Consider the following 11,034-nt stretch of genomic DNA (forward strand, 5'->3'; position numbering starts at 1 on the left):
TCCCCAAATTCAATCCATTTATATGTCGGATACAAATGGATCAAATTCTTCCCATCTAGTGCAAATACAAACTTAGTTACTCTTCATACCCCAATGAGTCCCCTCTCATCTATCAAGTATTTCAGGGGCACCCCTAGCTCACCATGATTCTTCTCTTTCTTGGAACACATACAGTCCATGTCTTATTCTCACAGTAGGTTATAAATCATTTAGCACTGTTGTCTTGTGTTTTAATGGAATCAGAAAAAAAATAGAGCTGGAATGGCATTGAAATATTATCTAGGCCAATTATTTTATTTTCAAGTGGGGATATGAAGGCTCAACATGAAGTTGAATGACCTGAGCAAGGTCAGACCAGTAGCAAAGGGCAGAGCTAATCTCTAAGCTATTTCTCTAACGCTGTGTCTCCAACAGAGCATGTATGCGCATCAGTCTTGTTTTCCTAAGAAGGATAAAAATATATTCAAGAATTAAAACGTGCCTTCTCTTTTTGTCTCTGACATAGCACCCAGCAGTGTTAAGTGTGTACTCTGTGATTTGGAAGCTGACGGATAAATTTTCCTTTAGTTCAGCTATAAAATTAGTTTAAAAGGATTATGCTAGAGTTAAACCATGTTGCTAGCATTCTCTGAGACAGCTAAGGGAGACAAAAAAATCCCTGAGAACTGAGTAAAACAGAATCTAAACAATAAAATGTTTATAAGCAGACTTACTTCTAAGATGATGGGTCTATCACAGGTGAAGGGAGAGCTCACCCCACTGTTGAAGCCATGGTGGGGGTCATGGTAGTCATCACCAAAACATGGCTATGCCTAGGAGACTGGGAATCCAGAGATGAAGACCCCATGGAACATTACACAAACACACATGGGTAACCCTCAGAAGCATCTGGGGGATGCTTGGGGTGAGATGGGAGGCTAATTTCTCATGCCAATGCCATGGATGTTACTTGAATTACAACTGGATTGAATTGCAATTGAATAACAAAAGGTTTAACTTATGTTCTAGATGTGGCCTCAAAACCACGATTCACCTTATCCCTCTTTGGCTGTTGGTAGTGAATATGGCTTTCAAACCATTTATCCTATATAGGACGGCTGATCAGCTCAAAGTCACTGGTACAGCAGCACCAATTGTTTCACGCCAGAGCCTATTCTGATTGGTCAGTTGCCTACTGTGACAATCTGGAGAATATGACCCATCCTTCAGACACTTACCATGCTAGGTTCTACGTTATGGCTATCTGTGTTCTTTGCTTATCTTCTGAGATGAAAAACTCACTGAAGGCATAGAGTAAGACAGCACAGCATCCTCAATAGTGCCCTGCAGACTGAAGAATTCTCAATAAATCTTTGTTTGTTAAGATAGTACAGTCAACTATAGACAGACTTGAGTCAAATCCTGGCTCTGAACCCAAGTTCTGTGTGAATTTGAGCTAGTTATGTAACCTCTGTCAGGACTAGTTTTCTCCTCTGAAAAATTGGATAATAATACCTCCCTCATAAATTTGTTGTGATGCCTAAATGAGGGGGAAAATGCATGCAAAACACAGAGAATAAAACAAGGAGCCCAGTGAATAACTGAAACTATTATTTTGGGTGTGTTGTTTATTTACCATGAGCCAGTCACCTCCCTGGGTTCCCCCCAGAGGTGGATCTAATCCTAAAGAATTTTAAAGGCTGAGAACATTTCTGGCTCTCTAACACCAAGGCTTAGAGATGGGAGCCATTATGAACTTAAAAACTCATGTTAGCATTAATCCTTCAACTGGGCACACTATGAGAGACCTACCTCATGGTCTTAACATAAATCCACCACTATCATGTAATGAAGGAAAACCACTCAAAATGTATTTCCTATATGAGCCCACATGTTGGCTGAGATCTCTCTAAGAGCTCTATTAGCGAGACAAATTCTGCATATCCTGCCAGGAAGGAGATCAAGGAACTGGAGTCCAGGGAGGGACACATCTGATTCTCAGCATTAGGTGCTGGATCCTTCTTGTTCCTGCAGTTCACACTGAGTCTCCAAAATTCTAACTTTGCACCTCCTCCGAGTCATGAAGGCCTTTTTCCCCCTTCACTTTTCCCTACTGCACCAGAAAGGCCCTGAGCAAGCTTGAGCAAATGAACTTCCTCCTGAGGCTTTTTGGGATTGAATACAAGAAAGCGTCCTCCAGTTAGTTTCTCCCACCCCACTCTCTCAGGAACAGCACACTTCGTGGTGTTAGTGCAGCAGAATTCAGCAGCACAGGGCCACGAGGCCCTCCAGAAATGCTTTCCTCAGTGGCTTCACATTCTCAGCCACTCCAACCCTGTAATTTTCCAGATGACTTGAGGTTTTGAAAGCAAATGAACCAGTGAAACTGCTTCAGCTGCTAGATGCTTCCTGAAGTCCTTTGGAAATGACAAAAAGCTGCCAAATACAGTGATTCGAGTTTTGCAGACACTTGTCTTTAGTGTTCCCTATAAAGTCACGAGCTGATGATCCCAATTTCCTTGGAGAGCAAGATCAGCTACGCACTGTGCATCTGTGAACAGACTGGAAGCCCCTTTTTAGTGGGCTATCACCAGATAATAGCGATGTGGCATTTTGTGATTTACGAGGCATTTTCACAGACATTAAACTCATTTGATCATCACAACCAATCTGTGAGGTAAAACAGGTATTATTATCCCCATTTATAGATGAGGACACTGAGGCTGAGCTCCTGCCCAGTATGTGAACACTAGTGCAAAGCAGAGCTGAAATACAACTCAGATTTTCTGATTTCAAATGCAGTGCCCTTTCCAGTAAGTACATCACAGTTGCCCAGAGGCTCAGACTGAAACTCATATGCCTGCAGATGATGGGACCATTTCACTTATAATTCTTCATTTGTTTATCTGTAACTCCCTCCATCTTCCCCAATGGTCCTAATTGTTGATAATTAGATACCTAGTGTTTTGTTCGAATTTATTTCTTAAGGGGGGTATTAAGTAAGAGCTCCTTTAATCTTAGATATGTTTAGATCCTCTAGCAGGCCTAATAATACACCAGGCATATTCTTTACTTTAAGCACAGAGAGACTCAAACTATAATTCCTCTTAGATGAGAAGGGAAATAGAGCCCTGTCTTGTCAGGCACATGCAAAAATGAAGGGCAGGAGACCCAACAGCATGTAAAGCAGCTACAGAAAGAACCTATGTGAATTGCTGCAGGGAAAAGAATATGTCTCTACCAGAGGGGTCAGACAGCACAATGAGATGTCCCCATTATTTTCATGTGAACTGCACTTCTCTGTCATTCCAGAGATGTCCCTCGTAAGGCATGAAACCTTTGGGGCTGGAGCAACTCAGCCAAATGTGCAATAAGCTTTGAGGAGGGGTGCCATTGGCTGCCTCATCCTGTTCCCCCTGCCCAGGCCCTGCACCCAGACATCTGAGGCTGGGCAGACACCAGGGAACCTTCAGCTGGCCAGTTTCCTAGCAGCCTTGAGAAAGTCCAGACACATTAATAAGCAAAGGAACCACCGCCAAACTGTGACTGAAGGTGACTCAAAGGTGTTTTACCTCTTAAATAAATGAATTAAGCCTAAGGGAAGTTTCTTCCCATTTAAGATTTCGTAGGGATCAAAGCTGTGCCCAAAGATACACAAATAATGATAGTAACGTAAAAAAAAAATAAGCATAGTTCCTGGTTACGGAGTACTTACTTTTTGCCAAGCACGGCTTTATGTACCTTATCTCTCTTTAGTCCTAATAATAATCCACAGACATGGACAGAGTGATCACCAACTGACCAATGAAGAAACTGAGGCCAGAGAGGTAAAGGCGCTTCCCCGCAGTGACACCTCTGATAACTACCAGTGCTGCTTGGGAACCTTTCTTTTATTCAGTCATATGCTTGGAGGTGGGAATGGGTGCTTATGGACACTGTGATGATTTTAGGTCCGGCTGGCCTATTCCTCAGCTGGCGGAGTGATATAGGTAGTGGTGCTGTGAAACAGAAGTAAGGTAGGTGGCTGGCCCATTAACAATCCTAGGTTCTCTTTCTAACACAAGTTTCATTATTGATCATGTTTGGGGAGAGAGTAGGAATCATTCAGGCCATTTCTTTGACTAAATTAACCTATTTCTTTAATACATATCCAGTAGCCGTCATAGATAAGAGAAATGAATAGATTAAAAAGATACGTTGAGGGGGACCTGGAGAGGCCTCTACTATGGGGGTGCCAACCGGGCCCTGTTTCAGGCCCCCAGCTCTCAACCACCCTTCCTAGGCCCCACCCCCGGCCGCAGTGCTGGAGGGGTGGACGGGACTGGCCCCTCTGTAGTTCACAGACAGCGTGCTGTGTTTGAAACCGGAGACCAAACGAGTCCAGGGCTTGGGACTCGTGCTGACTCACCACTCAACCAATAGACTGACGCAGGAGTTGGGTCCTAGAATAAGCGTTTATCCTCAGAGCACTGGTGGTCTGAGAAGGCAGCAGGTTAACACCTCCAAAAACTGACTTAACATTCTCAGACCAGCTGGGGGTTTTTAAGGGAAAATGGACATTCCTTCAGAGGCTACGTGATGGTTCAGGGGTCTGTGTGGAGCCTTCCCTCTGGCGATGTGGCCCTCTAATGTGGTCACCAACCCAGGAGCAGTGATGATGGTAACCTGGGAAGAATGCCAGGCCATAGAGATTGTAATCAGCAAGCATGGGGGGCATTGTCACTAGTGAGCCAGCGTAAGTTTCAGGGTAATCATCTAAAGCTGGGAACTGGGACAGGGGACATTCCAAGCTCAAACCACAGGGAGGGGGTCCCAACCTGTTTCAATTCCCCCCTGTCTTATGTTCATTTTTTTTCTATAAAATCAGTGAGGTTAGAGTAGAGAGGAAACCAAAATAACTATATTAATTAAACACATTGAGGACGGGGCATTTATTTATTTACTTTTTGTTTGTTTTATTTTTTTTTTTTTAGCTGAGCCATCCTGCCACCTGTTGGCAGCTCAGCGACAGCTCAGCTCGGGCCGGGCATCGAACCGCTGCTGCTCAGAGCTCGCACTCTTGAGCGAGCTCTTAACCAACTGAGCCACTCGGCTGGCCCAGGGCATTTAAATACATAGACGCAAATCTGCGTCACCAGTCCACAATGTGTTAAGACACATCCAAAGCAGGCTCCTTTTCATCTTCTGGGGCTGCTGGGGTGGCCCTGAGGTGGCCCTGGCCTTGGCCTGTCTATTAACCACAGCCAAAAATCTGACCTGCCTCTGGCCTCATCTACAGTCTCACTGTTTCTTTCTTTCCTTGTTTTCCTGTCTCAGTTGTTACAGACATTTTAACAAATTCCCTGGCCTTTTTTAGGATCTGAGCCTCTTTATCAGGGAGGTAACAAAACAAAAAACAAACAAACAAACAAAAATACATTGACCCCTAAATGTGTCCCGAGGTCTACTGGGGAGATATTCAATCCCCTCAATAATTTTCAAGCTTCTTTAGAAACATTTTTCACCTGTGGATATGAAACCAAGATCATACAATTTCTGAATGAATGGAGAAACTGAGGCACAATATGCAATTCACCATCTGGCAATTGCTTAATAATGAGTCTGGGGGAAGGAAAGAGAAGTAGAATTTTTTAAATTTTCCCAGATAAACCAACCTGATAGAGAAATCCTTTTCTCAGGCATCTGTGCCACTGGAATCTGTGAAATAATGGCCACTCTATTCCTGTTAGACACAGCGGGAGGTGGATAGAGGGATCTTTGATTCAATCTCAACTCTGGTACCGACCAGCTAAGAGATATTAGACAAACTGCCAACACTCACCTCAAAGTCTGTATCAATACAATAGAAAATTTTATTAGATTTACCTATCCCAACATTAACATTCTTACATTTAAAAGTACAACTGGAAGCCTATAGGGTTAATGTTTGTTTATTCAGCCATTCCCTTCTTACTAACCTTTGTCAAGGAGGTGGGGCCAAGGCATCACAGTTGGACCATGAGTTGGCACGTCCATGTGGATGGGTACCAAAGAGTGTCATAAGGGACAAAGACTTTTCCAAAACAGATATTGGAGATTACTGACATGGAGGAGGACAGCAGGTAAGAATGGAGAGGAAATGAACCACAGTCAAGGGAATTATCAGCATTGAGATGTTAAGAATCAGCCAGAATAACCTGATTGGAAAATACCAAAGAATAAGGTAAAGAAGGAAGTAACCAAGGGCACGTTTGCATTGCTGAACTATCTCCTGGCCATTTCTTTCTTTTTTTCAGGAGCTGATAGTTTTCAAATACCAAGAGAAACACTGCATGTGAGCTTTAGTAGATTTAACAGCAAAGCAAGGGATGGACAACAGTGCAGTTTCCAAAAAAATCAACTGTATTGGTTTCCTAGGGCTGCCATGACAAACCACCCAAAACTGGCGGGAGGAGGGAGAGGAGGGGGCTCAGAATAACAGAAATGTATCCTCTCCTAGTTCTGGAGGCCAGGAGTCTGAAATCAAGGTATTGGAAGGGGGTCCAGTGGGAGAATGTGTCCCATGCCCCTCTCCTAGCTTCTGGTGGTTGCTGGCAATCTTTGGTGTCCCTTGGCTTGTGGCAGTATCACTCCAATTCTGCTTCCATCTCCACATGGCCTTCCTCCCTGTGTGTCCCTATATACTCACTCCTCTTTTCATCGGGACATCAGTCATTGGATTTAGGGCCCATCCCAGTAAGGCATGATGCCATCTTAATTATATCTGCAAAGATCTTATTTCCAAATAATATCATATTCTGAGATTCCAGACCTATATAAATTTGGGGAGGACACTATACAACCTACTACAGCAACTAACCTGTGAAACCCTTTTCCTTGTTGGATTTCATGGGGCAGTAGCCATGTGAAGGGCCACAGAGAAAATCAGCATGGTCCTTTAGGTCCACATTTTATAGCATTTCTCATGTACTTTTTGTCTTCTCCCATAAGTAAAGCTCCGTAATGGCTGGGCAATTTCTTATTAGTTTCTCTAACCCAGTGTTTAACACAGCATACAGTAGGCACTCAATAAACATTTGTCAAGTGAATGAATTTTCACAGGAACAGAATCTCTAAGCCCTGCATCATTTCACTGAGACTTCTGTGTGAACCTGAGATCAATGGGTTCTTACTACTTTGATGGCTGGAATTACTCAGGTCATCAGAGTAATTTTTTTATTTTCTTTCTTTCTTTTTTTTTTTTTTTTTAAGAAGGAAACAAAGAGCATGAATCAATCCATGGGAACACCCTGATGGTAGAGATCAAAAATTCACTTGACTGAGCTGTGGCAATAAAAGGAGGGTCCTGCAATTTTAAAGTAAGTTCCATGTCACCATTTCCTGCTTACTTCCTGGATATCTATTTTCGGCTTTCCACTCCATTCCAGGAACTGCCCTGCTGCCTGCTAAATTGTCTGAACCCTCACTGTGCTTGGTACTAAAGCCCTCTTCCTTTGCTCGAAGGATGTTTGGGTGGGAGGTAGAAGAAGGAACTGCAGACGTGTCACTGGGAGGAAAATGTATCCCTTATTCATATGGGCTATTACAAAGGCAGAGTTAAATTCAGGAAATACAATAACTTAATTCATGCCCGTTTCTTATGCTGCCAGCAAACATGCAATTTAGGCTCAAAACAGTTCCCAGACAGGAAAAAAACAGTTCCCACTGGCACAATCCATGGTCAGAGTATGCTCTCTAGTTCTATCATGTACCCATAAGCACAACACTGAGCCTTGTCAGAACCTTGTGCAAAAATAAAAAAATCAAGGGGAAAAAAATGCAAGTTAATTTACTGATTCATTCCAGGTTCAAGTGCTGGGGACTCAGCTCTGCTCTCACTCCTTAGAATGTGCTTCTTCCTATCAACGTAAAGAATGGAGCCTCAAACCAATGACATCAGCAAAACTGGTCTCCAGCTCTTACTACCTTGACTTCCTAGCTCTCACCCTGCCCTGGGTCAACTCTCCTTCCCAAACTTTCATGCACACCAATCAAAACCTGTGCTCAAACTCCACAGTCAGCCGAAGTAATAATGACCAGTAACAATTTAAAGTAGTGGCTCTCAGTCTTTGTGTGCACCAGAATCATCGAGGGTACTGGGTTTTTAATGCAGATTCTCAGGTGCCACCCACAGATATGCTAAAGCAGTGATCTGTGGTGGTGGTGGGCCCAAGCATGTGCACCTTCCCTAGGTAAACCATGGACCCCAACTAATGCTCCAGAATGGGGGAAATCAAGCTTCCCTTTTATTCCTAAAACCAGGACCCCCCACCCTTGACAACCCTCCCCCCACCCATCCCACACAATAGCAAGTGAGGAAAACTTGACAAAGAATAGCCCCTGGTAAACCATGACTGAAAATTTCCATTTTGATAGAGGCTTGACCCAGAATTTTCCAAATCAGTGCCACTGGTAGACGAGCGAGGGTCCTTTTGAAGGGAGTATTGGAGCATAGATGCCCCTATGAAGCAACCCCTCCTCAGGAAAGTTCACCCTATGCACTTCAAAATTCCTGAAAATTCAAATTGCCTACTGTGTATAAAACACTGGATTGGAATTTCCTCATACGTTATTCCATTTAATCCTCACAAGAACACTGACACACCAATCCTACAAAAATGTTGTCCATCCACATTTTAGGAGAGAAAGACACTGAGGTTCAGAGAGGTTAACTGACCGTGCTTATGGCTGTAGAGTTAGGAGGTGGCAGCATCCAGTTTTATACCAAGTCTCCTGTCTTGCAGTCCCCAATGTGTTGTATTAGATCCCATAGCTGCCTTTAATCGCTGGCCCAGGCATAGCTTGAAGGCAATGACCTAGGTACCAAATCACTGAGGTGAATTAGAGTTGAAAATAGACTTCTAGATGACCGATAGGCTAATCCCCAGAGATCGGGGTTTATTTTCCAAAATGCAGCTCTTCAGCAGTATTCCCTTTCTCTTCCTTCCCCAGGATATTGGGTTATTACCATCCTCATCCCCATCCCCCCCACCCCATATGGCCCACCCTACCACACACCACACAAAGATTCAACCCATACTCCAAACTGCTAAGCAAAGACTACTGGGTTCTTACAAAGATGGCTGAACCAATTATATGCAGCAAGCCCATAAACACTCCTGTATCCCTCACTCAGGGAACGTTCCAGCAGAATCCTTCGAGGATAGACTTTGGATATTTTCTATCTACAACAGCTACCCTAGAAGTCGTGTTAGCTTCCACCTCTGTGAAAGAACCAGAAGAGAGAAGAGCACAAAATGTGCTTTTTTTCCCCTGAAACCCACACCTTCCAGAAATAGCCCTGATTTCAAGCAATACAAGTAAAGATAACATTTTCAAGGTCTGGGATGGGGAAATAAGCAAAAAATAGAATGTTTAATCAATGCAAACATTTGTGGAATCTGAAACATCTGGGAAACTTAGGGTGGCCTGTTGGGAGCCGGAAAACAGGGCGGGGAGGGGGGGGGTTAGACTTGACATTCTTATCCAATGTTTATCTAAAGCAGGAGCTGAATAACCTGCTTCTAACTGTCCAGCAAGCTCACATGGTAGCTGTTCATTTTTGTTACTAAACACAAGGATATCTATCACTTTGAGAAAATCCAACACTCTATCATGTAACTTTACTAGATTAATATAAATTAGAGACTGATTACTGATATATGTTTAGAACTGCCTAGGCATATATAACCCACAACTGTCCTAGAAGGTTTAATACGGTCCTTTTCTCTTATTTTAAATTTGCAAGTCGCTTCCTACGAAACCAACTGCTATGCCAAATAAGGCTTCTTCATACACTGGAAATTTAATTCAGAGATGGAAACTGTCCTGAAAGCTAAGGACAGTCTTGTCGGAACATCAGGGCTAACTAAACAGACATCTACACACTGACATGTTACTCATTCTCTTCCTCCCCATTTCATACCACTCATCCCCAGAATACCAGTGACAGTGAAGAAAGACATATGATGAAATACACAAGCCAACTTATGTGAATTCAGTGAAGATAATTATTGTTATGGCTCATATTTCTTAACTTGCCATTCAACACAGATCTGGCCCCAGGTCATCAAGGCAGAGAAATAGCTGCAGCCCCAGTCCCCCGAGAGCCACAGTTCATGCCAATGTGTGCTACAGCAGGCTGGACTTTGTCCATGTTGCAGGGGACCGTCCTGTTCTCTGCTACATCACTAGGTCCTAACACATAGTAAGTGAAAAAAAAAACCAAAACGGAATCCTTAAAAGGTGTTTAATAAATGAATGAAAAATCATTATTATCACTTTCCTTCATCTCCTAGGCAGTAGGTATTATCATCTCCATTCTACAAAGGAAGCTCAGAGAGTGAAAGTAACTTGTCCAAGGTCACACACTAGTAAGGCATAGAAGTGAGATTTAAGCCCTGATTTACTAGTCACACTTCTAGCATTACGCCACGCTGTGTTTCTTTCATTACACATTCTTTCTCCTTGACCTTTGCCCACAAAGCCATGATCCAAAGCTCTTATGTTTGGTTCTTCCATCTCCAAGCCAACAATTCTTGACATGAAACAGGTCATCTTCGTGGTAAAGAAGGAACGGCAATAACATAGGAGTCGCCATGTTTTTCCCATATCTGTGTTGCTCTATACTTAGCACAATATCTCTTACAGACTAAGTATAATAAGAAGTCAACGAGTGAATAATAATATCGCTATTGAGGTCAATACCATGAAGATCACCAACTTGGAGATGAGGACAGAGATACAGAGAGGTCAGGGCAATTGCTTACACCCCACTTTGTCTGTGCCTTGATGAGAGGTAGTTCTATGTCTTTATCCTGAATGTCTTCAAAGCCTCTGCTCAGAAAAAACCCGGCCACCTCTGCTGTGCCTGCTCACTCAGCTGCCTGTTACTGCCCCAAATTCTCAGTGGTCAACAGATGCACTTGGCCACCGGAAGACTCTCCGTTCCCTTCATGGTGTCACACCTATGTTCGAGAGAGAGAGAGAGAGAGAGAGAGAGAGAGAGAGAGAGAGAGAGAGAGAGAGAGAGAGAGA

This window comes from Hipposideros armiger, unplaced genomic scaffold (genome assembly GCF_001890085.2).
Source record: "Hipposideros armiger isolate ML-2016 unplaced genomic scaffold, ASM189008v1 scaffold_625, whole genome shotgun sequence".
NCBI classification, from domain to species: domain Eukaryota; kingdom Metazoa; phylum Chordata; class Mammalia; order Chiroptera; family Hipposideridae; genus Hipposideros; species Hipposideros armiger.